Source organism: Salvelinus fontinalis, chromosome 24 (assembly GCF_029448725.1).
Source record: "Salvelinus fontinalis isolate EN_2023a chromosome 24, ASM2944872v1, whole genome shotgun sequence".
NCBI lineage: Eukaryota > Metazoa > Chordata > Actinopteri > Salmoniformes > Salmonidae > Salvelinus > Salvelinus fontinalis.
The window spans coordinates 19,264,879-19,291,796 of NC_074688.1; the positions used below are offsets into that span (position 1 = coordinate 19,264,879).

The following is a 26,918-nucleotide window of genomic DNA, read 5'->3' on the forward strand; positions in this document are numbered from 1 at the left end:
AGGTCTGAATACTTTCCAAATGCTCTGTATAATCTCAACACAGCTGTCGTCTTTCTTCTTAAGTACTATCAAGCAATGCAAACACAAACAGAAAGAGGCTACAAGGTAGGTCAGGACCTTCATCCTAAGGGCGTTAATACATGTTATAACAGGAATAAAAGGTTGAGGGCCTGATGAAGGACGTTGTCATTGGTGATAGATTTTCAAGATGTGCAACAAAATCTTTTTTTGGAGAGAGATAAGACTGATTGTGGTTCCCTTGATGATTTATTTGGAGTTTAAAACACTTTTATTATGTCACACTGTTAGCTATGTTTCATTTCATACTTAATTATGATAAGATAAAGATAGCATCTTCTGTTTTATCCTCAACTGAAAATCCTAATGTTCTGTAATAGTTGTGTTCAGCGCATATCGTTTGAGGCCTTGGAACTGTCAGTTCTGTCCACTCTGAGACGTATTAGTATCCTATTCATGTCTTAAATTGAGTAATGGCATTAAAATGAACTTATAAGTTAACTTTCATTAAAAACATACAGAAAGAGGAGAGGTTTGACAATTAGTGTCATAATATGTTTGAGATAATACATTTTGAAGCCTCACAGTCTTCAGGATCTCTAAATACTGTAATGTAACATACTGCAACGTAACATTTCTTCAAACGCAAACCAATAAACTGAAAGAACACAAGAGCACAGTCTTGCTGGACCTCAGACCTGTAGTAGTTGGTTTTCTTCAGGTGGGTGTGGCAGGTGTGCTTCAGAGCCCCTTCTCTGACGGTTTCCCCCGGGGCCTGAGGGCGGTGGTTAAAACCCTACAGGGGAGCCACAGATGGGACAGCCAGATAAACAGAGAACCATGGCCTTTCCCACTCCTGGACCATAGTTAACTGACAGCCATAACCTCCGACTTCTGAGTTGAAAAGATAATGACAAGAGAGTGCAAGGCTGCAGGAAGATGAGGTTTTCATGTTTTATGTCAAATACTCTTCAAAGCAGACCCTGGATAAATATCAATATGGGTTCATTTAACAGTTGAATGACGTCTCAGTGTAACTACTTTCAAAACAACTGTGTTCGATTATGGTTGTCAGAAAGGAGGTATTTCTTTAACAAATAAACATCTTACAAGTCATTTAAATAAAAAATACATTTAAACTCCTAGCATGATTCGGGACAAATCATTCAAGGCCTGTCTTTCAGTTACAGCATCTATAATACATGACAGCAGTTCTTTTTCAGCAAAACTCTTGTGTAGTAAATAATAGAACTAGTCAAACTACAACACTGTTCCTTTTACGTCATAAAAAAAGCTATTCACAGTACTTCAATGTACATTACAACATAAAGAAAAGAATAACTACAAACACCATGTATATTAACCTGAAATCTGAGCAATAGAAATACAAGGGTTACCGACATAATACATTCATTTATAACCCATAGATAAAACATTCATAAGCATTCTGTAAACATTTCAATAATGCTTATGACTGGCTGCAACACTGATATATCTTAGACACTGGGGATGAAGATTGAGGAACTGTTCACATATGTGTATTTGTCATCCTGATCCTGGTACTCCAGAAGTTTCTCCAGAGGGTTGGGCTCTTCAGCCCCAGCAGGGCTCTGCTCCAGGGGCTGGGGGTCCTGCTGGGGCATGGTGGGGGTCACTGTCATGGACATGGGAAGCAGCTGAGACCCAGCCAGAGTGGCAGGCTGAGAGGCAAACTGCACCCCCGATGTAGGGATGGTGGTTAGTGGCTGGGTCCACGGAATATAAGTCAGCACTGAGTCCTGGAGGTCCACTTGCGGTAGGGCTGTGGACGTAGGTGCTAGGGTCTGCACCGACAACAGTGGATGTGTTTGTAGTCAAAACCCAGCTGTGTTACAACTATTTTGTACAGATGAAGGTGTATAATACTATGCTCTGTGGATATGATGGAATGTTTACAGAGTTTATGCTTTAAATTCAGTTGGCATCAAGATTTGTTGCTCTTTCACTCACCCCAAAGTTGGTAAAAAGAGGTGTGTGTGTAGGTGAGTATGGAGGATGGGCCCACCATGTACATGTCAGTGGTGAGGGGCAGGGTGGTGGGGTCATGTTGTTGGAGGTACTCTAGGTAGGACCAATGGTTCATGGGCTGGAGAGCAGTAGCTGCAGGCTGGGCTATCCAACATGCACAGAGGCCACCATCATTGACTGTGGAGGAGTCATTGGATAGGCTACTAGCCACTTCAAACCTGGAAGTCCCTATGGATATACCATACTGGGTTAGCACTAGTAGCCAATAGTAACGTAAAGATTTAAACTTATCCAAATAAATGATGGGGATATATACTCCAATTCACTTACCAAGATGTGCATATGAAGGCAAGTTGTTGTTTGTGATCCCAACCTGTGAAAAATATGTACTGAGAAATCAACCTGAAGGAAGGGAATCTAAATTCACACCACTTCACTCTTTATTATTTAAGCTGAGTTACAATGGTATTTTAGCTTTAAAGCTCAGGAGTTTACATTCAAATGCTTTATGTGCATTATCAACGGTAAACCCCAGGTGGTGAGTGATTTTAATCCTTCTAAATGCCAACATAATTTCAACAGTAGCTACAAATCCACCTGCTTATTTAGGCATGTTCCCTGTGTGTAGAACAATGTATTAACTTGCATTACTTCACAGTGGAATAATAACTAAATTATATCAATTTGTGTGTGTGTGTGTGTGTGTGTGTGTGTGTGTGTGTGTGTGTGTGTGTGTGTGTGTGTGTGTGTGTGTGTGTGTGTGTGTGTGTGTGTGTGTTTGTGTGTATGTGTGTGTGTGTGTGTGTGTGTGTGTGTGTGTGTGTGTGTGTGTGTGTGTGTGTGTGTGTGTGTGTGTGTGTGTGTGTGTGTGTGTGTGTGTGTGTGTGTGTGTGTGTGAAGTATGTGGGAATTTGGAGCGAACAGTGGAATTGCAGAAAGGTTCTGGAACAGGAGACTATTAAATTGAATCCAGGCATGCAAATTCACTTGCCAGGCTGGAGAATTTCATTGTATATTGTTGTTGCAAGAGGTGTTTCATATATTATATGGTGTATTCATCTATTACTTAATTTTGCATTTCTCTTTTTTTAAAGACAAATAGCACACATTTAGTAAAATAAATTGAACTCAGTCTAACTTCTTCTACTGATCTGCTGAACCCTTCCGGGAACCTCTGAGAACCTCTCTTTTTAGACTATCAAGTCCCTCTGAGGCTCAAGTAACACAGTCCATTTAGTTGGGTATCCCTCCTTTTTTTAACAGGCCCTCGATCTTTCTATCTCATCAGGGTCTGTTGGTTGGAGTGTAATGTTGAGAATGCCATACTCTGTGTGCGTTGTGAGTTGTCAGGTAATTAATAGGTTGAGAGGTTGGTAAGAGGGCTTGTTGGCATGGCTGAGCTGAGCTGATTTGCATAGGCCCTGTGCCCAGCCTTGCAGCCAGGTAGTAACTGTCATGGAAAAACACCTGCATTATATAAGGAGAAAATCCCCTTTTCTACCTTGCTGTAGGAATCTGATCTGATCTTCTCCAGGCTCCTTTCAGTTGACGTTGTGCATGTCCAGCCGAACGAAAGGCCATCTCTCTCGGTTTTTAGGGCATGTTGTAAAGATAAGAAGAAATGCTGAAGATTCTGTTTGTCGCTTCAGGTTGACAGGTTGACACTTATCTAAAATGTTTCCAATTGCATTCCTGTGGCTTGGCCTCTGTTCTCTTTTGTCTCCTGCTCTGTCTTGTTCAATCCTCTATTATAGAATGACAGGCTCACAAGCACTGTCATTTTGAATTCCGTAAAGTGAGTGTGGAAGACGTGAAACAATTATCACTATCTATCAACAATGACAAGCCACCGTGGCATGACAACTTGGATGGAAAATTATTTAGGTTGATAGCGGACGATATTGCCACTCCTATTTGCCATATCTTCAATTTAAGCCTACTAGAAAATGTATGCCCTCAGGCATGGAGGGAAGCAAAAATCATACTGCTACCTAAGAATAGTAAAAAAAACTTTACTGGCTCCAATAGCCGACCAATCATCCTGTCACAAACCCTTAGTAAACTTGTGGAAAAAACGGTGTTTGGCTAGATACAACGCTACTTTACAGTAAACAAATTGACAACAGACTTTCAGCATGCTAATAGGGAGGGACATTTAACAAGCACAGCACTTACACAAATGACCGATGATTAGCTGAGAGTAACTGATGAAAAAAAGATTGTGGGGGCTGTTTTGTTAGACTTCAGTGCGGTTTTTGACATAATCGATCATAGTCTGCTGCTGGAAAAATGTATGTGTTATGGCTTTACACACCCAGCTATATTGTGGATAAAGAGTTACCTGTCCAACAGAACACAGAGGGTGTTCTTTAATGGAAGCCTCTCAAACGTATTCCAGGTAGAATCAGGAATTCCCCACGGAAGCTGTCTAGGCCCCTTACTTATTTCAACTTTACTAACGACATGCCACTCAGTAAAGCCAGTGTGTCTTTGTATGCGGATGACTCAACAGTATAGACATCAGCTACTACAGCTAGTGAAATGACAGCAACACTTTAACAAAGAGCTGCAGTTAGTTTCAAAATGGGTGGCAAGGACTAAGTTAGTCTTAAATATAAAAAAAATACTTAAAGCATTGTATTGGGGACAAATCCTTCACTAAACCCTAAACCTCAACTAAATCTTGTGATGAATAATGTGGAAATTGAGCAAGTTGAGGTGACTAAACTGCTTGGATTAATCCTAGATTGTAAATTGTCATGGTCAAAACATTGATACAACAGTAGCTAAGATGGGGAGAAGTTTGTCCATAATAAGCTGCCTTCTTAACAGCCCTATCAACAAGGCAGGTCCTGCAGGCCCTAGTTTGGTTGCACCTGGACAAGATGGCGCTGATAGAGATGGCAGCTTCGCTTCGAGTCCTTAGGAAACTGTGCAGTATTTAGTTTTTTATGTATTATTTATTACATTGTTAGCCCAGAACACCTTAAGTGTTATTACATACAACCGGGAAGAACTATTGGATATCAGAGAGACATCAACTTACCAGCACAACCAGCGCTACGACCAGGAATAAGACATTCCCAAAGCAGATCCTTTATCTGCACCTCCCAGGGCATTTGAACTGACTTTGCTTTCCAAAGAGATATCCGGGATTGTAACATACTCTCTTTCATGGAAACATGGCTAGCTGGGGATATGCTGTCAGTGTCACGTTCCTGACCTGTTTTCTGTTGTTTTTGTATGTGTTTAGTTGGTCAGGGCGTGAGTTGGGGTGGGCATTCCTTGTTATGTGTTTCTATGTTGGGTTAAATGTGTTGCCTGATATGGTTCTCAATTAGAGGCAGGTGTTTGATGTTTCCTCTGATTGAGAACCATATTAAGGTAGGCTGTTCTCACTGTTTGTTTGTGGGTGATTGTTCCTGTGTTTGTGTATGTCGCACCACACGGGACTGTTTCGTTTGTGTTCGTGTGTGTGTTCGTTCCTGTTCGTGCGTTATGTTATCTCGTTCAGGTTTGTTCACATCGTTTCTGGTTTTGTAGCTTATTCAAGTGTATTTCATGTCAGTGTTCGTCTTGTCAATTTAATTAAATCATTATGTCTACATACCTCACTGCATGTTGGTCCGATCCTTGCTCCTCCTCGTCTGAGGAGGAGAACGACTTAGACGAACGTTACAGAATCACCCATCAACAAAGGATCAAGCAGCGGGGTAACGGGCAGCAGCGACAGCAGCGGCCAATTACACAGGACTCATGGACATGGGAGGACATTTTGGAGGGAAAAGGACCCTGGGCTAAGGTTGGAGAGAATCGCCGCTCTCGGGAGGAGAAGGAGGCAGCTAAAGCCCAGGAGCGGTGGTATGAGGAGGCAGCACACAAGCGAGGCTGGAAGCCGGAGAGTCAAGCCCAAAAATGTCTTGAGGGGGGCTAAAAGGGAGTGTGGTGAAGTCAGGTAGGAGACCTGCGCCAACTCCCTATGCTTACCGTGGAGTGCGAGAGTACGGGCAGACACTGTGTTATGCGGTAGAGTGCATTGTGTCTCCTGTACGTGTGCATAGCCCGGTGTGGGTTATTCCACCTCCCCGCACTGGCAGGGCTAGATTGAGCATTGAGCCAAGTGCCATGAAGCCGGCTCAACATATCTGGCCTCCAGTACGTCTCCTTGGGCCGGTGTACATGGCACCAGCCTTACGCATGGTGTCCCCGGTTCGCCTACACAGCCCAGTGCGGGTTATTCCACCTCCCCGCATGGGTCGGGCTACGGGGAGCATACAACCAGGTAAGGTTGGGCAGGCTCGGTGCTCAAGGGAGCCAGTACGCCTGCATGGTCCGGTATATCCGGCGCCACCTTCCCGCCCCAGCCCAGTACCACCAGTGCCTACACCACGCACCAGGCTTCCAGTGCGTCTCCAGAGCCCTGTTCCTCCTCCACACACTCTCCCTGTGGTGCGTGTCTCCAGCCCGGTACCACCAGTTCCGGCACCACGCACCAAGCCTCCTGTGCGTCTCCAGAGCCCTGTACGCACTGTTCCTTCTCCCCGCACTCGCCCTGAGGTGCGTGCCCTCAGTCCGGTACCACCAGTTCCGGCACCACGCACCAGGCCTATAGTGCGCTTTGAGAAACCAGTGTGCCCTGTTCCTGCTCCCCGCACTAGCCTTGAGGTGCGTGTCTCCAGTCCGGTACCACCAGTTCCGGCACCACGCACCAGGCCTACTGTGCGCCTCAGCAGGTCAGAGTCGGCCGTCTGCCCAACGCCGCCTGCACTGCTCGTCTGCTCAACGCCGCCTGCACTGCTTGTCTGCCCAGCGCCGTCTGAGCTGCCTGCACTGCTCGTCTGCCCAGCGCCGTCTGAGCTGCCTGCCTGCCCAGCGCCATCTGAGCCATCCGTCTGCCCAGCGCCGTCTGAGCCATCCGTCTGCCCAGCGCCATCTGAGCCATCCGTCTGCCCAGCGCCATCTGAGCCATCCGTCTGCCCAGCGCCATCTGAGCCATCCGTCTGCCCAGCGCCATCTGAGCCATCCGTCTGCCCAGCGTCATCTGAGCCATCCGTCTGCCACGAGCCTTCAGAGCCGCCCGTCTGTCCCGAGCCATTAGAGCCGTCCGTCAGTCAGGAGCTGCCAGAGCCGCCAGCCAGTCAGGAGCTGCCAGAGCCGCCAGCCGGTCAGAAGCTGCCAGAGCCGCCAGCCAGTCAGGAGCTGCCAGAGCCGCCCGCCAGTCATGAGCTGCCCTCCAGTCATGAGCTGCCCTCCAGTCATGAGCTGCCCTCCAGTCATGAGCTGCCAGCCAGTCATGAGCTGCCCTCCAGTCATGAGCTGCTCTCTAGTCATGAGCTACCCTCCAGTCATGAGCTGCCCTCCAGTCATGAGCTGCCCTCCAGTCATGAGCTGCCCTCCAGTCATGAGCTGCCCTCCAGTCATGAGCTGCTTCCCTCCAGTCATGAGCTGCTTCCCTCCAGTCATGAGCTGCTGCCCTCCAGTCATGAGCTGCTGCCCTCCAGTCATGAGCTGCTGCTCTCCAGTCATGAGCTGCTGCCCTTCAGTCATGAGCTGCTGCCCTCCAGTCATGAGCTGCTGCCCTCCAGTCATGAGCTGCCATATAGTCCGGAGCTGCATCTAGTCCAGAGCTGCCTCTCTGTCCGGAGTTGCCCTTCAGTCCGGAGTTGCCCCTCTGTCCTGAGCTACCCTTCTGTCCTGAGCTACCCCTCTGTCCTGAGCTACCCCTCTGTCCTGAGCTACCTCTCTGTCCTGAGCTACCTCTCTGTCCTGAGCTACCTCTCTGTCCTGGGCTACCTCCCTGTTCTGAGTTGTCTCCGCTATCTAGGAGGGGCCTTGGTGAAGGTTCCTGGACCAGGGTCGGGGGCGAAGGTCGCCACTCAAGGGACGCTAAGGAGGGGGACAAAGACTATGGTGGAGTGGTGTCCTTGTCCTGCGCCGGAGCCGCCACCGCGGACAGATGCCCACCCAGACCCTCCCCTTGAGTTGGGGTGGGCATTCCTTGTTATGTGTTTCTAAGTTGGGTTAAATGTGTTGCCTGATATGGTTCTCAATTAGAGGCAGGTGTTTGACGTTTCCTCTGATTGAGAACCATATTAAGGTAGGCTGTTCTCACTGTTTGTTTGTGGGTGATTGTTCCTGTGTCTGTGTATGTCGCACCACACGGGACTGTTTCGTTTGTGTTCGTGTGTGTGTTCGTTCCTGTTCATGCGTTATGTTATCTCGTTCAGGTTTGTTCACATCGTTTCTGGTTTTGTAGCTTATTCAAGTGTATTTCGTGTCAGTGTTCGTCTTGTCAATTTAATTAAATCATTATGTCTACATACCTCACTGCATGTTGGTCCGATCCTTGCTCCTCCTCGTCTGAGGAGGAAAACGACTTAGACGAACGTTACAGTCAGAGTCCATACAGCCAACGGGATTTTCAGTATCTGTTAAATCCATGAAGCTAATGGAACAAAATATATACATTGGGATGCACCCTACGGGGCAGGAGAAAGAGGTAAATTAAGAAATTAGAGAAAGGAACAGGAGCCGTGAACAATGAGGCAGAGACAAATCTAACTAGTTGAGCTCAACAGCACACAGTTCTAAAGAGGGACAACAAATTAATTGATTGCACTGACAGGAATAAACATCTCTCCGGTAAGAAGAAGGGCAATGGTGTATGTTTCATGATTAACGACTCATAGTGTAATTGTAACAACATACAAGAACTCAAGTCCTTTTGTTCACCTGACGTAAAATTCCTCACTGTAAAATGCCGACCATATTATCTCCCAAGAGAACTCTCCTCAGTTATCGTCACAGCCGTGTATATCCCACCGCAAGTGGATACCAAGACGGCCATCAAGGAACTTCATTGGACTTTATGCAAACTGTAAACCATACAGTTGAAGTCGGAAGTTTACATACACCTTAGCCAAATACATTTAAACTCAGTATTTCACAATTCCTGACATTTAATCCTGGTAAAAAAGTCCCTGTTTTAGGTCAGTTAGGATCACCACTTTATTTTAAGAATGTGAGATGTCAGAATAATAGTAGCCAGAATGATTCATTTCAGCTTTTATTTCTTTCATCACATTCCCAGTGGGTTAGAAGTTTACATACACTCAATTAGTATTTGGTAGCATTGCCTTTAAATTGTTTAACTTTGGTCAAACATTTCAGGTAGCCTTCCACAAGCTTCCCACAATACGTTGGGTGAATTTTGGCCCATTCCTCCTGACAGAGCTGGTTTAACTGAGTCAGGTTTGTAGGCCTCCTTGCTCGCACAACGCTTTTTCAGATCTGCCCACACATTTTCGGTAGGGTTGAGGTCAGGGATTTGTGATGGCCACGGGTTGAGGTCAGGGATTTGTGATGGCCACTCCAATACCTTGACTTTGTTGTCCTTAAGCTACTTCGCCACAACTTTTGAAGTATGCTTGGGCTCATTGTCCTTTTGGAAGACCCATTTGCGACCAAGCTTTAACTTCCTGACTAATATCTTGAGATGTTGCTTCAGTATGTCCACATAATTTTTTATTTCTCATGATGCCATCTATTTTGTGAAGTGCACCAGTCCCTCCTGCAGCAAAGCACCCCCACAACATGATGCTGCCACCCCCGTGGGATGATGTCCTTCGGCTTGCAAGCCTCCCCCTTTTTCCTCCAAACATAACGATGGTCATTATGGCCAAACAGTTCTATTTTTGTTTCATCAGACCAGAGGACATTTCTCCAAAAAGTACGATCTTTGTCCCCATGTGCAGTTGCAAACCGTAGTCTGGCTTTTTTATGGTGGTTTAGGAGCAGTGCCTTCTTCCTTGCTGAGCGGCCTTTCAGGTTACATCGATACAGGACTCGTTTTACTGTGGATATAGATACTTTTGTACCTGTTTCCTCCAGCATCTTCACAAGGTCCATTGCTGTTGTTCTGGGATTGATTTGCATTTTTCGTACCAAAGTTCGTTCATCTCTAGGAGACAGAATGCGTCTCCTTCCTGAGCAGTATGATGGCTGCGTGGTCCCATGGTGTTTACACTTGCGTACTATTGTTTGTACAGATGAACGTGGTAACTTCTGGCATTTGGAAATTACTCCCAAGGATGAACCAGACATGTGGAGGTCTACAAATTTTTGTTCTGAGGTCTTGGCTGATTTCCTTTGAATTTTACGATGATGTCAAGCAAAGAGGCACTGAGTTTGAAGGTAGGCCTTGAAATACATCCACACGTACACCTCCAATTGTCAAATAATCTGTCTGTAAACAATTGTTGGAAAACTTACTTGTGTCATGCACAAAGTAGATGTCCTAACTGACTTGCCAAAACTAGTTGAAAAATGAGTTTTAATGAGTCCATCCTAATTGCATGTAAACTTCCAACATCAACTGTATACCCTGAAGCTGCATTTATTGTAGCTGGGGATTTTAACAAATCTTTTCTGAGAACAAATAATATCAGCTCGTTGTACACGAGCGAGTAACACTCTCGGCCATTGCTAGTCTAACTTCTGCGATGCATACACGGCCCTCCCCCGACCTCCTTTTGGCAAATCTGACCATGACTCCATCTTGTTGCTTCCCTCCTATAGGCAGAAACTAAAACAGGAAGTGCACGTGCTTAGGCCTATCCAACGCTGGTCTGACCAATCAGATTCCACGCTTCAAGATTGCTTCGAACACATATACTGGGATATGTTCCAGGTAGCCTCCGATAATAACATTGACGTATACACTGACTCGGTGAGCAAGTTTATAAGGAAGTGTATAGGATTAATGGCAGCATTTGCGCGAAGCTGAAAGCACTTATCACAGCATTTAATCATGGCAAGGCGACTGGAAATATGATTCAAAATAAACAGTTGTCACGCCCTGACCATAGTTTGTTTTGTATGTTTCTATGTTTTGTTTGGTCAGGGTGTGATATGAGTGGGCATTCTATGTTGTTTGTCTAGTTTGTCTATTTCTATGTGTTTGGCCTGATATGGTTCTCAATCAGAGGCAGGTGTTTGTCGTTGTCTCTGATTGGGAGCCCTATTTAGGTAGCCTGTTTTGTATTGTGGGTTGTGGGTTATTGTTCCTGTTTTATGTGTACTTGTGTTCACGTTACGGGACTGTTTCGTCGTCGTTTGTTTGTTTTTTTTGTTTTGTTTTTTTGTTCTAGTATTCTATTAAAATGAATACTCACCACGCTGCATCTTGGTCCTCCTCTCTTTCACCCGACGAAGAACGTTACAGAATAACCCACCACAAAAGGACCAAGCAGCATGGTAACGGGCAGCAGCAGCAGCAGCGATCGCAGGACTCCTGGACCTGTGAGTGTATTGTAATGTTTTTAAAATTGGATAACTGCCTTAATTTTGCTGCTGCCTTCCATTTAATAGCTGCTGCCTTGCATAATAAGTAGAAATATAAATACACAAAATTCATAGTTCTTGTTATGATTCCCTCACCACTCTAGGGGGCACTGTCTTGGCATTGTGGAGATGAAGTCCTCGTTTCCTCATCAGCAACCTCGTTTCCTCGTCTGAGACTGGGTCTCAGACTCGCACCTCTTGGTATGGCTTTTCATCAGGCAGCCCTGAGGACGGAGCTATAGAGCCAATCACAGAAAGGAGAAACTGGCAGTTAGCTTATATCCGTGTGTCATCAGGGCAGCAAGGGTTGAGTCTGCAACTACAGACCTGTAGTTATCTGCCCTGGGACTACGGGTGCAAATGACCTTTTGGCTAACCCCGGCACATTTACATGGATGTTGCATTACTGTAATATTGGTGTTGATTAATGTGCATTGTCCCCTATAAATAAATGTTTTAATATTATTCATTGATTGCTCTTTAAGAATGTAGGTTCAATTTCTTATTGATTGCTTCATGGGTGTGGTGGGGAGGTGTGCCCTTTTCTGTCCTGAGGTAATTTCAAGACAGTATTTTTGTCCATTTAGGATACAGCTTTTGGCTTGAGAGCACCCCTAGAAACAAAAGTTATGTAAAAACTCTTTAATAAGAGGTATCATAGATGTGATTTGCTCCACTGATAGTGGTTCTGATTGGGTAAGAGAACAGGAAGGAACATAATAGAAACAAAAGTTGAAGCTCAAGCTCAAGTGTGCTACACCCAGAAAACCGTATGTCTGTAGGCACTAAGACAGACCGAAACGCATGCTACCTCAGACATTCTGCATGTATTAGCTTGAAATGAGTGTGGTGGCCTCTTTAAGTAGGCCAAGTTGGAATTTGAAACGCACTTCTATTGTGAAACAAATATTTTCAACAACATGAGAACAGCACATACTCACTTGCTATATAAACTGTCATCTTTTTACAAACAATTTACTTGTCAATTTGATCGACTAGAATAGGCTATAGAGAATTTAATGTTGAGACATTGTAAATAGAGGGAGGAATTTTCCCATAGGCATGTCATTAATGACAACGTATTCAGAATTTGATCAATGGACTAAGCGTGAATGAAAAATACTTTTGAGTCATAAATTGTGAGCAGCTCTGTTATCATTGTTGAAAAGGATATTTTGGAAGTTTAACTGTTACCAGTTCACATCTATTCCCTTCGTCAACTCTCACTTAATGAATTTGTTTTTAATTAATAATCTTCTCTTAATGATATGAACCAGTAGATATTTAATGCACATTTATGATAACTTTGACTCACTATCAGACACACTCCCTGATCTTTCTCAGTGACATAATTAATCAAAAGGTTCAGAAGTTAGACATTACTCAACCAAGGCATCTGTAGATGAAAAATCATGGTTTTTAGGCTCTGTAAATTGGTCCATAAAAATGTAACTTATTTCATACAAATTTGATTGACACCGGAAAGAATATCATACCTTGCCTTTGACTTATACTTTCCCCAGGTTTGAATATATTTTTTAAACTGTGCCTTTAAAAATCACTGTCACATACAATAAGACAATGTTTGTCTGTGCACGTGTGTGACCAAGGTGTGTGAAACCGTGGGAACCCTTTTCCTGTTGTCAGGTGTCTAGAGACTGATGATGATCTATAATGCAGAGAGTAAGGCCCTATGGTTTCAGAGGTGGCTGTATACTGTAGGCACTTGGCCTGTGTTGTCAGCTGGATCGAGTTCTGCCACTTTCCTCTCCAAATCTAAATCAAAACATGATTGATTTACCCCCCACCACAGTAAATTACACTGACTCCAGGAGCAGTCAGCTGATTTAACCTTTTAACCAAATAACAATTTTAAATTACATTCACATTATTATTCAACTCTATAAGGCCCAATTACTAGCAGACCAAGGGGCGGCAGGTAGCATAGTGGTTAGAGCGTTGGGCCAGTAATCAAAAGGTTGCTGAATCTAATTTCTGAGCTGACAAGGGAAAAATCTGTCGGCAGTTAACCCACTGTTCCCCGGTAGGCTGTCATTGTAAATAAGATTTTTTTTACACTTAACTTACTGTGGTGCAAAAGACTGTAACTCATCCCATTGTAGTAGATAATTCTGAATGTGTTGTTTCACCTGGAGTAGGATCAATGAGTAACTTCATATTACTGAATTGTTGATCATTTTCTACATTAACTACAGTATGGAGTTGTTGTTTCATCCAAACAGTGAAACTATACTAAATACCCAGCTAACTAACTTACAGTAAAACTTTAGGCAAGTCGAATGATAAGCATAAACTTAAAACGTGAACTATCACTTTAATTACACTAAGTGTGTCTGTACTGTAGTCAAACAGACCTCATGCAGCCCCCGAGAAAGCTGTGGGCTCTGACAAGCAGTAACCACATGTATAGCATGCATGTCAGTGGGAAAGGAAGCTACGGCATGCAGCATTACTCAGAGGTCAAACCATTAGAACCAACCAACAGAAGGTAAAGCATTAGCTATATAGCTGTGAAACGGAATACAGTGCATTCGTAAAATGATTCTAAAATTGATACAATTATGTTTTTCACTCATCAGTCTACACACAATACCCCATAATGACAATGCGAAAACAGATTTTGGAGATTTTTGCAAATGTATTAAAAATAAAACAGAACACCTTATTTACATAAGTATTAGAAATATCAGACCCTTTGCTACGAGACTCGAAATTGAGCTCAGGTGCATCCTGTTTCCATTGATCATCCTTGAAATCTTTCTACAACTTGATTGGAGTCCACTTGTGGTAAATTCAATTGATTGTACATGATTTGGAAAGGTACACACCTGTCTATGTAATGTCCCACAGTTGACAGTGCACGTCAGAGCAAAAACCAAGCCATGAGGTCGAAGGAATTGTCCTAGAACTCAGAGACAGGATTGTGTTGAGGCACAGATCTAGGGAAGGGTACAAAAAAAATCTCTGAATCATTGAAGGTCCCCGAGAACACAGTGGCCTCCGTCATTATTAAATAGTAGAAGTTTGGAACCACCAAGAGCTGGCCGCCTGGCCAAGCTGAGCAATCAGGGGAGAAGGGCCTTGGTCAGGGAGGTGACAAAGAACCCGATGGTCACTGACAGAGCTCCAGGAAACCTAGCACCATCTCTGGAGGAAACCTAGCACCATCTCTATAGTGAAGCATTGTGGTGGCAGCATCATGCTGTGGGGATTTTTTTCAGTGGCAGGTACTAGGAGACTAGTCAGGATCGGGGGAAAGATGAATGGAGCAAAGTACAGAGAGACCGTTGATGAAAACCTGCTCCAGAGGAGTGGCTTCAGGACAAGTCTTTGAATCTCCTTGAGTGGCCCAGCCAGAGCCCGGACTTGAACCTGATTGAAAATCTCTGGAGAGAAACTGAAAATAGCTGGGCAGCAACGCTCCCCATCAAACCTGACAGAGCTTGAGAGGATATGCAGAGATGAATGGAAGAAACTCCCCAAATACAGGTGTGCCAAACTAGTAGCGTCATACCCAAGAAGACTCGAGGATGTAATCCCTGGCAATTACTTTTTTTTTTAAATATAAATTTGTAAAAACGTCTAAAAAACTGTTTTTGCTTTGTCAGTATTGGTGGATTGTGTGTAGATTGATGAGGAAAAAAACGATTTTAATCCATTTTAGAATAAGGCTGTAACGTAACAAAATGTGGAAAAAGTCAAGGGGTCTGAATACTTTCCGAATGCACCGTAAAATGCTGAATTTGATACGTTTGGAGGACCTTCATAATTTTTAAAAAATAATGCATTCTTATATTCCACTACCTATTGGTGAATATAAACTCTGAATGTAACTGGAGCAACCAGAAACTGTACAAATGGAAATTAGATTGAGCGAGTGTGTGAGGGGGTGTCCACATTTAATATGAAAAAAAAAATTGATATTAAATAAGGCGATCTAAGAGAACATTAAAAAAAAACATGATTTCAGTCCTTATTCCTCATAAACACAAACAACTCACGCGCATGCACGCACGCCAAACACACTCAGGCACGCACGCCAAACACACTCAGGCACGCACGCCAAACACACTCAGGCACGCACGCCAAACACACTCAGGCATGCACGCCAAACACACTCAGGCATGCACGCCAAACACACTCAGGCACGCACGCCAAACACACTCAGGCACACACACAATTCTGAGCTGTACAAAAGAGGAAGCAACGCAGCTGTGATGTGTTTTACAGTGGTGTGGCACTTGTGCCGTTTGCATATCAAGATTATAGGCAACATGAAGACCAACCTCCAAATGATTGCCTTCCTGTTTCCAAAGGGGCTTCAACATAACGCTTTCTCCAGTGATTCTGACAACATTGATTTTAGCACTTTTACCACACGTCAATATGCTGAAGTACACAGTTACTCTAGTTACAATTGTGGATCTCATATCAGGATTTGGTTTGAAGTGCTACTTAAACACCATCCCTGTCTCTGATTAAAGAATGTAAAAATCCTTCTGTCCAAACAGAGGCCTACTCTTTTTTTCCTTTTATACTGGCCAAAGTATTACATCTCCTAACGTATTGCTGCTTTATAAAAACTTTCTAAGTCGAAAACCACGGTAAATCATCTTAACCATGACACTAGAGTGCAAAACGGTGAGGAAGCTTGGAGAAAACTATCCATCAAGACTGACCTGAAACATGTCGCCACACGACCTGAAAGGTTGACTCAGCAAATACTAAGTAGAAAATCCTTTTTCTGTAGGGCATGTTGTATCAATTATGACCCTCAACTTCTGACCCCAACTTTTGACCCTCAATGACAATGTGCAAAATGCTCATTCTCATGCCATAGTTCTCAGTGCTGTTATCTTGTAGTAATCATATGGACATTTTTACAGCGCCCACATACAGTACGTAGTGTATGATGACTGGTCAGTTGGACTGGTCAGGTAGGCTAATTGACACTGAGTCACTTGCTATTACTTTCCATGCAATAATATGTTAGCATGCTGTATTAAAAAATCTAAATTATTCTGTTTGGCAACATTTGATAAATTGATAACAAGTACAATATCATGTTTTGGAATATAGCACAACATTTGGTCAGATAAATTAATTAATTCATGAGTTGATGTGTCAACATTTCTAATTTCAATTTCGATTCAATTTTTGAAAGGATCATGTACTTACATTTCTCCCAGCTCTACGGCTGTCAGATATCTAAAGCTCTGTCATTTGTTCACTTGCTTGACTTTTCTTAATAGGATCTGAGTTTGAAACAGAACCATAGTGAGTGATGAGCTTCAGTGACTTGCTTTATAGCAGCCGCTATGAAACCTCAAGTGATGTCACATCTCTTCCAACCACAGGTTTCCCTGAGTGGTCCCAGTGTCACCAACGCTCCACTGACATTGATTTAGAGCTTGACTAGTACACTCTTTTACACTCTAAACATGTCAGTGTTCACCAAGATCCATTAGATGAGATGTATTTTACTTGAAAGGTACGTACATAAGGACTATGAGAATTTGCGATAAATGTTTTATTATCCACATTATCCATTCAAATTATCCATTCAAATAGTTCAAATTATCCATTCAAATCCACATTATCCATTCAAATAGTAACTATTAATAGTTACTGTTTCCTTTACATTCTTTATATTCAAACAAGATTACAACAGAGTAAGTTTTGCTGCACAATATTGTACATGAAACAGTTCTTCCCCTCGTAAAGCCTGTAGAAATGTTGATGCATGGGGCAAAGATAAAAATTGCCATTTTACAGCTAATCTCATGCTTTTCTACACATTTTGCCATGAGGCTGAGAGAAACTGTTGCTGTTTAAAAGCTAATTTCCTGCAATTCTACACATTTTGTCATACTTGTGGCTTATTAGGGGTGTGTCATTCAGTTAGTTATTTTTGGCAACTCATCCCATGACAGTGAATGTCTTTCAAGTTAATCTGTTCTATTTTATATTTCATCAAATCTGACTAACCCAGTGCACTGCTTGTTATGAATTCTATCTGATGGTGTTTGCAGGTTTAGATAAAAAGCCAAATAATTTCCCGTTTGGACACTGACAAGTAAAGGTTTCTTCTTTGCAGCCATTACACCAAAATAGCATAAAGCACATCAAAACCAACCCTAAAACTGAACTAAGCAGGTCTACTAGATATATCAGGAAATGCATAGGAAACACCTGCATATACTTAGAGGTTGACTGACCACCAATGCAGTACGAGACATCATGTTCCCTTTCATAGCAGTTTGTTCTCTTAAAAATGTGACGATCAATCGTATAATGTCTGCATCCATCAGCATTATCTTAATCTGGGAGTTCTTATTTTTCCTATTTAAATACAATTAAATTCCATCGCTAGCTAGACTGATGTAAACAACAGAGTAAACACATTTTCAATGATCTGTCATTTGTAGTAGACAGTTATGACCAACACTTTGGCTTACTGCCTGCAAAGGCAGACAGATTAATAGGCTACACTTGCAATAGTGTCTAAAAGACACATATAATCAACATTTCCAGGCTTTGAGATATCCATTGTAATCTTCCTGACATGTTACCTATAGCTATTATTTTTTACCAGAACTAGAACATAATGAATACGTTTTAACTTACATTGTCATGGTGAGATAATTATGTAGTTCCAGCTACTTCTACGCCCATGTCTAAAAGCTATCACTGTTCATTCTATTTTCTTCCCATGGCTTTTGAATGAGTGCACTGACTGATGCAAAGTATGGCTTCGTTTAGATAGCTGATGCAAAGAAGCTGTTATAGAGAGGATTTCAAAGGATCACAGAGGTGTTCTGTGGCTTTAAGCAAAATGAGTTGCTTTGATTACAAATAACATTTATATTCACCATTATGTATTTTGAGTGTAACTGTATTGTAACACTGAGGTTGTGTCTCTCAGAAGTAGATTTCTGATTTCACAAAGGAAGATGCTCATTGGCCTCTTAGACTGACACATGCACATACATACCCAGACACGCACACACACATGCACGCACATACACACACACACACACACGCACGCACACACATTTTCAAAATGTTTACAAATTAATAAAAATTAAAAGTTGAAATGTCTTGAGTCCGTGAGTATGCAACCCCTTTGTTATGGCAAGCCTAAATAAGTTCAGGAGTAAAAATGTGCTTAACAAATCACATAAGTTGCATGGACTCATTCTGTGTGCAATAATAGTGTTTAACATAACATTTTTTAATGACTACCTCATCTCTGTTCCACACACATACAATTATCTGTAAGGTCCCTGCATCGAGCAGTGCATTTTAAACACAGATTCAACCACAAAGGGAAGTTTTCCAATACCTTGCAAAGAAGGGCTCCTATTGCTAGATGGGTAAAAAATAAATAAACAAATGGTATACACCTTTGAGCATGGTGAAGTTATTAATTACACTTTGGGTGGTGTATCAATAAACCCAGTAACTATAAAGAAACTGACAGAGTGAAAAGAAGGACGCCTGTACAGAATAAATATATTTGAAAACATGCATCCTGTTGCAACAAGGCACTAAAATATATATTTTTAAATGTGGCAAGCAATTCACTTTTTGTCCTGAATACAACGTTTTATGTTTGGGGCAAATCCAATACAACCCATTACTGAGGACCACTCTCCATATTTTCAAGCATAGTGGTGGCTGCGTCATGTTATGGGTATGTTTGTAATAGTTAAAGGACTGGGGAGTTTTTCAGGATAAAAAATAAATAGAATGGAACTAAGCACAGGCAAAATCCTAGAGGATAACCTGGTTCAGTCTGCTTTCCACCTGACACTGGTAAATTAATTCACCTTTCAGCAGGACAATAACCTAAAACACAAGGCCAAATCTACACTGGACTTGCTTACCAAGAAGACAGTGAACGTTCCTGAGTGACCGAATTAAAGTTTTGACTTAAATCTGCTTGAAAATCTCTGGGAATGATCAACAACCAATTTGACAGAGCTTGATAAAAAAAATCTACAAATAATGGGCAAATATTGCACAATCCAGAAGTGGAAAGCTCCTAGAGTCTTACCCAGAAAGACTCACAGCTGTAATCGCTGTCAAAGGTGCTTTTACAAAGAATTGACTCAGGCATGTGCATACTTATGTAAATTAGATATTTATTTATTTAATTTTCAATAAATTTGCTAAAATGTCTAAAAACATGTTTTCTCTTTGTCATAATGGGGTATTGTGTGTAGATGGGTGAAAACAAAATCTATTTAATCCATTTTGAATTCAGGCTGTAACATGTAGAATATGTTAAGGATGATTAATACTTTCTGAAGGCACTGCTCCTGTGTAGGGATACTGATGACTCTGGAAAAAAACTAAGAATGTGATACTTATCTTCCTGTATCTCTACTAGTCAATGTCAAGTCCATTTAACATGACACCTCATTAGAATCACTCTGTAGGTCGAGGACAATGTACTTTATTCCTCTCTCACATGTAAAATCTACATTTAGAAATCCTTACACCCTCAACAAAGCAGAGGAGTTTGCTGGAACGGATGGTTCAATATATTAACAACGGATGAATATAATTTCTGAGAGTGAAATATAAATGAAACTTGGACAGCACAGATTTCTTTTGTGATGGTATCAGAAATGCGTATGACATGGGAAAAGTACGAACCGTGAGGAAAATGGAACTCTTAACATCTTAATTTACTATGTCAATTACACAGACATGAACGGGTGCGTGCACGCACACTCTCTCTCTATCTCTCTCTCTCTCATTCACCATCTTAATCCCGCTTTCAGCCCCTGTCTCCATGTCACATGCACACACTTGCTGGAGAGCAGTGAGGGGGTAACATGATGTTAGTGAGCTAAGAGGGAATTTCCTCAAGATGCCCACAAAGTAAAGCTAATGTATCTGTTTCAGCCCAAAGGTTGCAGTCAATGTCATAAGAGGAAGTGTAAATTGTATAAGGGGCTTTAAACATACAACATCAGGGGGTTGAGCCAATCTAAATTTGGCAAGCAAAATCGGTATGATCTCTTTTCTCCTTACGACCACAAGGAGGCAACCGAAGCACCATGAGAAGCCAGCAGAAGCTCTCACTTAGATTGAAAAGCTAATATCAAAATGGACAATCAGTCGTTGAAACAAAAATGATTGACTGTCTCTGCCTTATCATACTGTATCTAAATACTGTATGAGGAAACATTCCCAAATTCAGTGGCATCAGGACTCAATGTGTTCATCAGGATATAGTCAAGTTCTCCTCAGACATTGATGAACATATCTGATCAAGATAGTACCTTTGTCTAGACAGGAGGTAATGAATGTGATAATATTAAAATATGTTCTAGATGGGATGGAGTGTGTGTGTGTGAGTGCATGCACATGTTTGTGAGGTGTGAGGGCAGTATCATGAGATTACCCGGAGCAGTGTGTGACTGTGTGTGTGTGTGTGTGTGTGTGTGTGTGTGTGTGTGTGTGTGTGTGTGTGTGTGTGTGTGTGAGTGTGTGTGTGTGTGTGTGTGTGTGTGTGTGTGTGTGTGTGTGTGTGTGTGTGTGTGTGTGTGTGCCAGGCCTAGTGAGGGCTGTGCTAGTTTCTTTGGCCTGTGTGTACATGCCACCTCTCCAGAGAGCTGCAGCAGGCCAGGACCTGCTAAAACAAACATGAGCTGCCTGCTCCAGTGGCTGTGCACTTCCCTTGCACTTCTACTCCCCACTCAATCCCACTGCCACGAGATCAACAAGTCTAGGGTATAACACGGGTGAGGATATAAGACACTATATAGCCCCATCTCCAGGAGTAAAACTTGGGTTACTTCGGACATCTTGAATGAATCACTTAGTAAAGTTTGTGAAAAGGCTTGCACAGCTGTTAGTCTTCATATAATGGTCAGCAACAGAAGATTTGGGGTGGATTATGTTAATAGATCTGTAGAGTTTTGGTCTTCAACTGTCCTGGTTCTTCCCAGTGTGGGAAGGCTATACACTAGGTCCGAGTGAGTAAATACTTAGCAAATATCGAAAAAAGGGTTCAAAGGAACCGGTTCAAAGGAAGTACGTTGATATCAATCAATATACAGTACATATCCTGATAACCAAATTGTACTGATAATACAGAAACACAGCTGTAAAACGACTCCTACAAGTAGCTATACGAGACAGGTAACAGTGGACTTTAACCAAATTACATAAATGACATAAACTGCTCCACACTATGCCAAATACATTAACTGCAAAAAATTCAAGTTTCCCACTACGTTTTGTTATTCACTGTAATGCACTGCCTTTTGCCTTGCTTACTTAAAAGCGAGAGCTGTTTTTAGACATAGAGTTTATGTTTTGTTTAGTTGCTCGATAAACTAGTTTGAGTCTCCGTGCGGCTGTCTGAGACCTGCATTCTTTTTGATCAACAGTTAATCAGTAGGTGTTCTGTAATGTTTTATATGGTCATGATGCCCAATGAGAGGACACTGAGGAGGATGTTCATATTGATAGTTTAGAAGGAACTAGAACTGGGAAATCCCCTCTTCCTCCCCAAGAAAGATGAACTCCTTCACAGATGACAAATTACTTAAAAAACAAGTTATGGCAAATCAGTTACTGTATGAGTGACATGCTAATGTAGGCTAAAATAGAGTACTGCATGACACAGAGGATTTCATACATGTAGAGTAAGTGTGTGATGCCTGTGGGGATCATTTCCTTCACAGAGCAAACTATTATTTGTAATGCACCTGAGCAGTATCTGCCGTTGGACTCTGCCACTGAAGCAAATAATGAAAGACAATACCCAAAGCTAGCTAAAAAACACTGAATGATGCTGTTTTTCACCAAGAAGCGCTCCCCTGTTTCCAAGTATCATAATACCCATGGCAGAGTATACTATATACTCTCCCTGAGAATCCAGTCTGTCATCTTCTCACCCATAGACGTCAGCCATTGTTCTCAAGCGCACATGGACAACACTTAGGCAAGCGCTTTACCACCTTGCCACAGATTTGTAAATCACTACATGATTCTAGCTATCTCCATATCAACTCTGTGAGGAGGACAATATACCATTTATGATGGATATGTTTCTATGTTGTGAACAAGACAAGACATCACCTGCTAAACTTGAGCTATTTTGGCATACTGTCAAATGGACACATGTTGCATACACGCTCTGAATTCATTTTCCTGAATCAACTATTGCTCAAGTTGGATTGACACCCTTCAGTGCCTCACTTCCTCATTCAGTGGCTGAACAATGATAAATGGTGCCCTGTGAGGGACTTTCTCAGTATATCTTGGTTAAACAACAGCTTTCCACTGAAGAGCACATACTGTACGACCAAGCAGCCAGCCATGCAGCCAGACGCGCAGTCAGTCAATGGACCACTCACAACTGTCTTTTTTCTCCCAATAAACATCTGAAGCAAAGTAGCCTATTTAGGTTGCCTTTGTCACAATACGACAATGACATCAGAGAACTGCCTAAAAGGTAAATTTTCTTGGAGACATGAGATCTGAAGACTTTCTCTCTCGTTACTACACTCTTAGGTAAAAGGGTTCTAAAAGGGTTCTTTGGCTGGCCCCATAGGATGACCTTTTTTGGTTCCAGGTAGAACCAATTTTGGTTTTAGGTACAGTAGAACTCTATTGGGGAAAGGTTTTTTCATGGAACCCAAAGGTGTTTTACCTGGAACCAAAAATGTTAGGTTCTAGATAGCACAATTTTATTTAAAGATTGTATTATGTGTCCTACAGCTATTAAAGAAAACACAATGAAAGTGGGGAGAAGAACAGCTCATAGGCCAACTAAAGTGAACTACTGTAAGGCCACAATAAATCATTAACTTTAATAATACAATGATACAACAACACTAATCCAACATTGGCTGGTTTCAACCAGCAACATTTTAATGTATTACAGAATCATGACACTGCTGATTTACTGTAAACTTCTCACAGCCATGCCAGTGAAATTATAAGTTATGAAATAGGTGGGAGGCAGGGGCAGGCATGGCTGGAGTCGGAATCAGGAGCAGGTCTTTGAGTTGAGTTTTTATGGGTTTTTTTTAAGAGCAAAATACCATGGAAATGGGCATGCCCTTTTAAGTAGAAATTCATACTACCACACATAGATAGCATTGACAAAACTAGGCAACAATAAGCCCCAGCAGCACATCTTACATTGAATACAAAAAATATAATCAAACTTTATTTGTCACAAGCGCCGAATACAAGTGTAGACCTTACCGTGAAATGCTTACTTAAAAGCCCTTAACCAACAGTGCAGTTCAAGAAGAGTTAAGAAAATATTTACCAAATAAACTAAAGTAAAAAATGATAAGAAGTAACACAATAAAATAACAATAACGAGGCTATATACAGGGGGGTACCGGTACCGAGTCAATGTGCAGGGGTACAGGTTAGTCGAGGTAATGTGTACATGTAGGTAAGGGTGAAGTGACTATGCATAGATAATAAACAGCGAGTAGCAGCAGTGTACAATACAAATGGAAGGGGTGTGTCAATGTAAATAGTCCAGTGGCCATTTGATTAATTGTTCAGCAGTCTGTTAAGGAGCCTTTTGGTCCTAGACTTGGCGCTCCGGTACCGCTTGCCGTGCAGTAGCAGAGAAAACAGTCTATGACTTGGGTGACTGGAGTCTGACAAGTTTTTGGGCTTTCCTCTGACTTCGCCTATTATATAAGTCCTGGATAGCGGGTAGCTTGGCCCCAGTGATGTACTGGGCCATACACACTACCCTCTATAGCGCCTTATGGTCAGATGCCGAGCAGTTGCAATACCAGGCGGTGATGCAACCGGTCAGGATGCTCTCGATGGTGTTAGCTGTAGAACCTTTTGAGGATCTGGGGACCCATGCCAAATATTTTCAGTCTCCTGAGGGGGAAAAGGTGTTGTCGTGCCCTCTTCACGACTGTCTTGGTGTGTTTGGACCATGATAGTTTGTTGGTGATGTGGACACCAAGGAACTTGAAACTCTCAACCCGCTCCACTACAGCCCCGTCGATGTTAATGGCAGCCTGTTCGGCCCTCCTTTTCCTGTAGTCCACGATCAGCTCCTTTGTCTTGCTCACATTGAGGGAGAGGTTGTTGTCCTGGCACCACATTGCCAGGGCTCTAACCTCCTCCCTATAGGCTGTCTCATCATTGTCGGTGATCAGGCCTACCACTGTTGTGTCGTCAGCAAACTTAATGATGGTGTTGGAGTCGTGTTTGGCCACGCAGTCGTGTTTTTTCCATAAGGGTGAGGACTATGGCAGGATTTTTGTAAGATGTTCTCAAGACATTTATTTGACCAGTTGTCAGGACGTCACTTGATGTCCCTGATGGTCACAAACCATTATAATTAAAATAATGTTATGGTTGTTTTAAAGTAAGTGGTACGCTGTTCAACTAAAATATTACCCATTCTGGGAATTGAAAACACAACCTCTCGATGTGAGGTGCGCTGATCTTTCTGTATCACCACAAAGTCTGTAGCATTCCCTTACCTATAATGCATATTTTTACTCAGTAAAGGAGGGTTTTCTGTATAGCTGTCTAATGTTGGTGGGGTATATTATTCTGTTTCAATTTTATTCCTGAATCTCTATGATAGTTTTTCTTGGGTGTATTTTTTTACAAAGCTGAGATTTACTGCAATTTACACAGATGTGCAGGCTTGGGTAGGTTACTTTCTAAATGCAATCTGTTACAGTTACTAGTTACCTGTCCAAATTTGGATTACCCAAACTCAGTAGCGTAATCTGACTACATTCAGGTACTTTTAGATTACTTTCCCCTTAAAAGGCATTAGAAGAAGACAAAAATGTATGTTACCAATTGAATGACATCTATTGCAGGGTAAATCAATGTTAAAGTTTACATAGCTGGACATATATGGATGTTACATTTTGCTTTATGGGTTGGTTATGTAGGCTTCTTCCAAACCATCACTTTCTACTTCATATAATAATACGATTAAATGATATCTTCACATTAAAAACCAAAGTCTGAATTCCAGTCATTCCAATAAATGTTATACCCCTTGATCTTCAAGAATAGGACTTGGAAGTATATATTAGCCAAATTGTTTAACCTGAGCATAACCCCAAAACTAAGGACTTATTAGCCAGCCCTACTCTGTTGTTATGGAGGACTGATTGGGCTCATTGATTCAAGTTTTTAAAATGTTTTTATTGTCACACCCTGAGCTGTTTCACCTGTCTTTGTGATTATCTCCACCCCCTCCAGGTGTCGCCCATCTTCCCCATTATCCCCTGTGTGTTTATACCTGTGTTCTCTGTTTATCTGTTGCCAGTTTGTCTTGTTTGTCAAGTCAACCAGCGTTTTGTGTCTCAGCTCCTGCTTTTTCCAGTCTCTCTTTTCTCTCCCTCCTGGATTTGACCCTTACCTGTCCTGACTCCGAGCTCGCCTGCCTGACCACTCTGCCTGCCCCTGACCCTGACCCTAAGCCTGCCTGTCGACCTGTACATTTGCCCCCCTCTGGATTACCAACCTCTGCCTTACCCTGACCCTGAGCCTGCCTGCCTGCTGCCTGGTACCGTTGCCCTACCTCTGGTTTACTGACCCCTGCCTGCCTTGACCTGTCTTATCACTGCCCCTGTTGGAAAATTAATCAATTGTTTATTCGACGTAGTCTGCATCTGGGTCTTACCTTCATACCTGATAGTACGCACTGGCCATGACTGTCCCAGCAGACCTGGACCAGCTGCGAAACGCCATCTCCTCCCAAGGAGCCTCCATTGGTAGGCACGAGGAATTGCTTTGTGGGCTGATGGAGGGGGTCCATATGTTGGCTGAGTGCCATGACGGGGCATTGGACATGCTATTGGCGCAATTCTGCGGGTTGTCTGGGGGGCAGCCTGCCACGGTGGTAGCCCCACCGCCCCTCAGCAACACGCGGTTAGCAGCGCCGCCCCACCGGCCACTCCACCTTCCTGGGAGCCCCAGTTACGGCCTCTGGAATGCTTTAATGGAGAGCAGAGCACCTGTCGGGCATTTCTAGCGCCCTCATTTTTGAGCTTTAGCCCTCCTCCTTCCCCTCGGATCGCTCCAAAATAGCCTACCTCATCACGCTGATGTATAGAAGGGCTCTCATCTGGGCAACCTCAGTATGGGAACAGTAGCCGGCCATATGCGCAAGCCTGGAGGGGTTCGTGGGAGAGGTGAGGAAGGTCTTTGATGCTCCGTTCTCCGGGAGAGAAGCTGCCTGGAAGCTAATCCAGCTCTGGCAGGACGCCCGCACTGTGGCCGACTATGCGGTAGATTTCCGTACGTTGGCAGCGGAGAGTACATGGAACCCGGAAGCACTGTTCGATGTGTTACTGCATGGCGTCTCGGAGGAGGTTAAGAACGAGCTTGCAGCTCGGGAGTTACCCAATGTCTTCCTTATTGCTTTGACCATCCGCATCGATGAGCGATTGCGAGAACGACGGATGGAGAGGAAATTCGATTCCACTCACCTCAGAGTCATCCCAGAAGTCCCCGACGGTCCTCGAGAGTCACCGAGGAGGGCCGAG

The 26,918-nt window shown here is 42.8% G+C and overlaps 1 pseudogene; it reads right to left on the reverse strand.

Annotated features, from left to right (window-relative positions):
- Positions 1-287: 287 nt before the first annotated feature.
- On the reverse strand, positions 288-5,683 carry LOC129822105 (POU domain class 2-associating factor 1-like; annotated as a pseudogene).
- Positions 5,684-26,918: the final 21,235 nt, after the last annotated feature.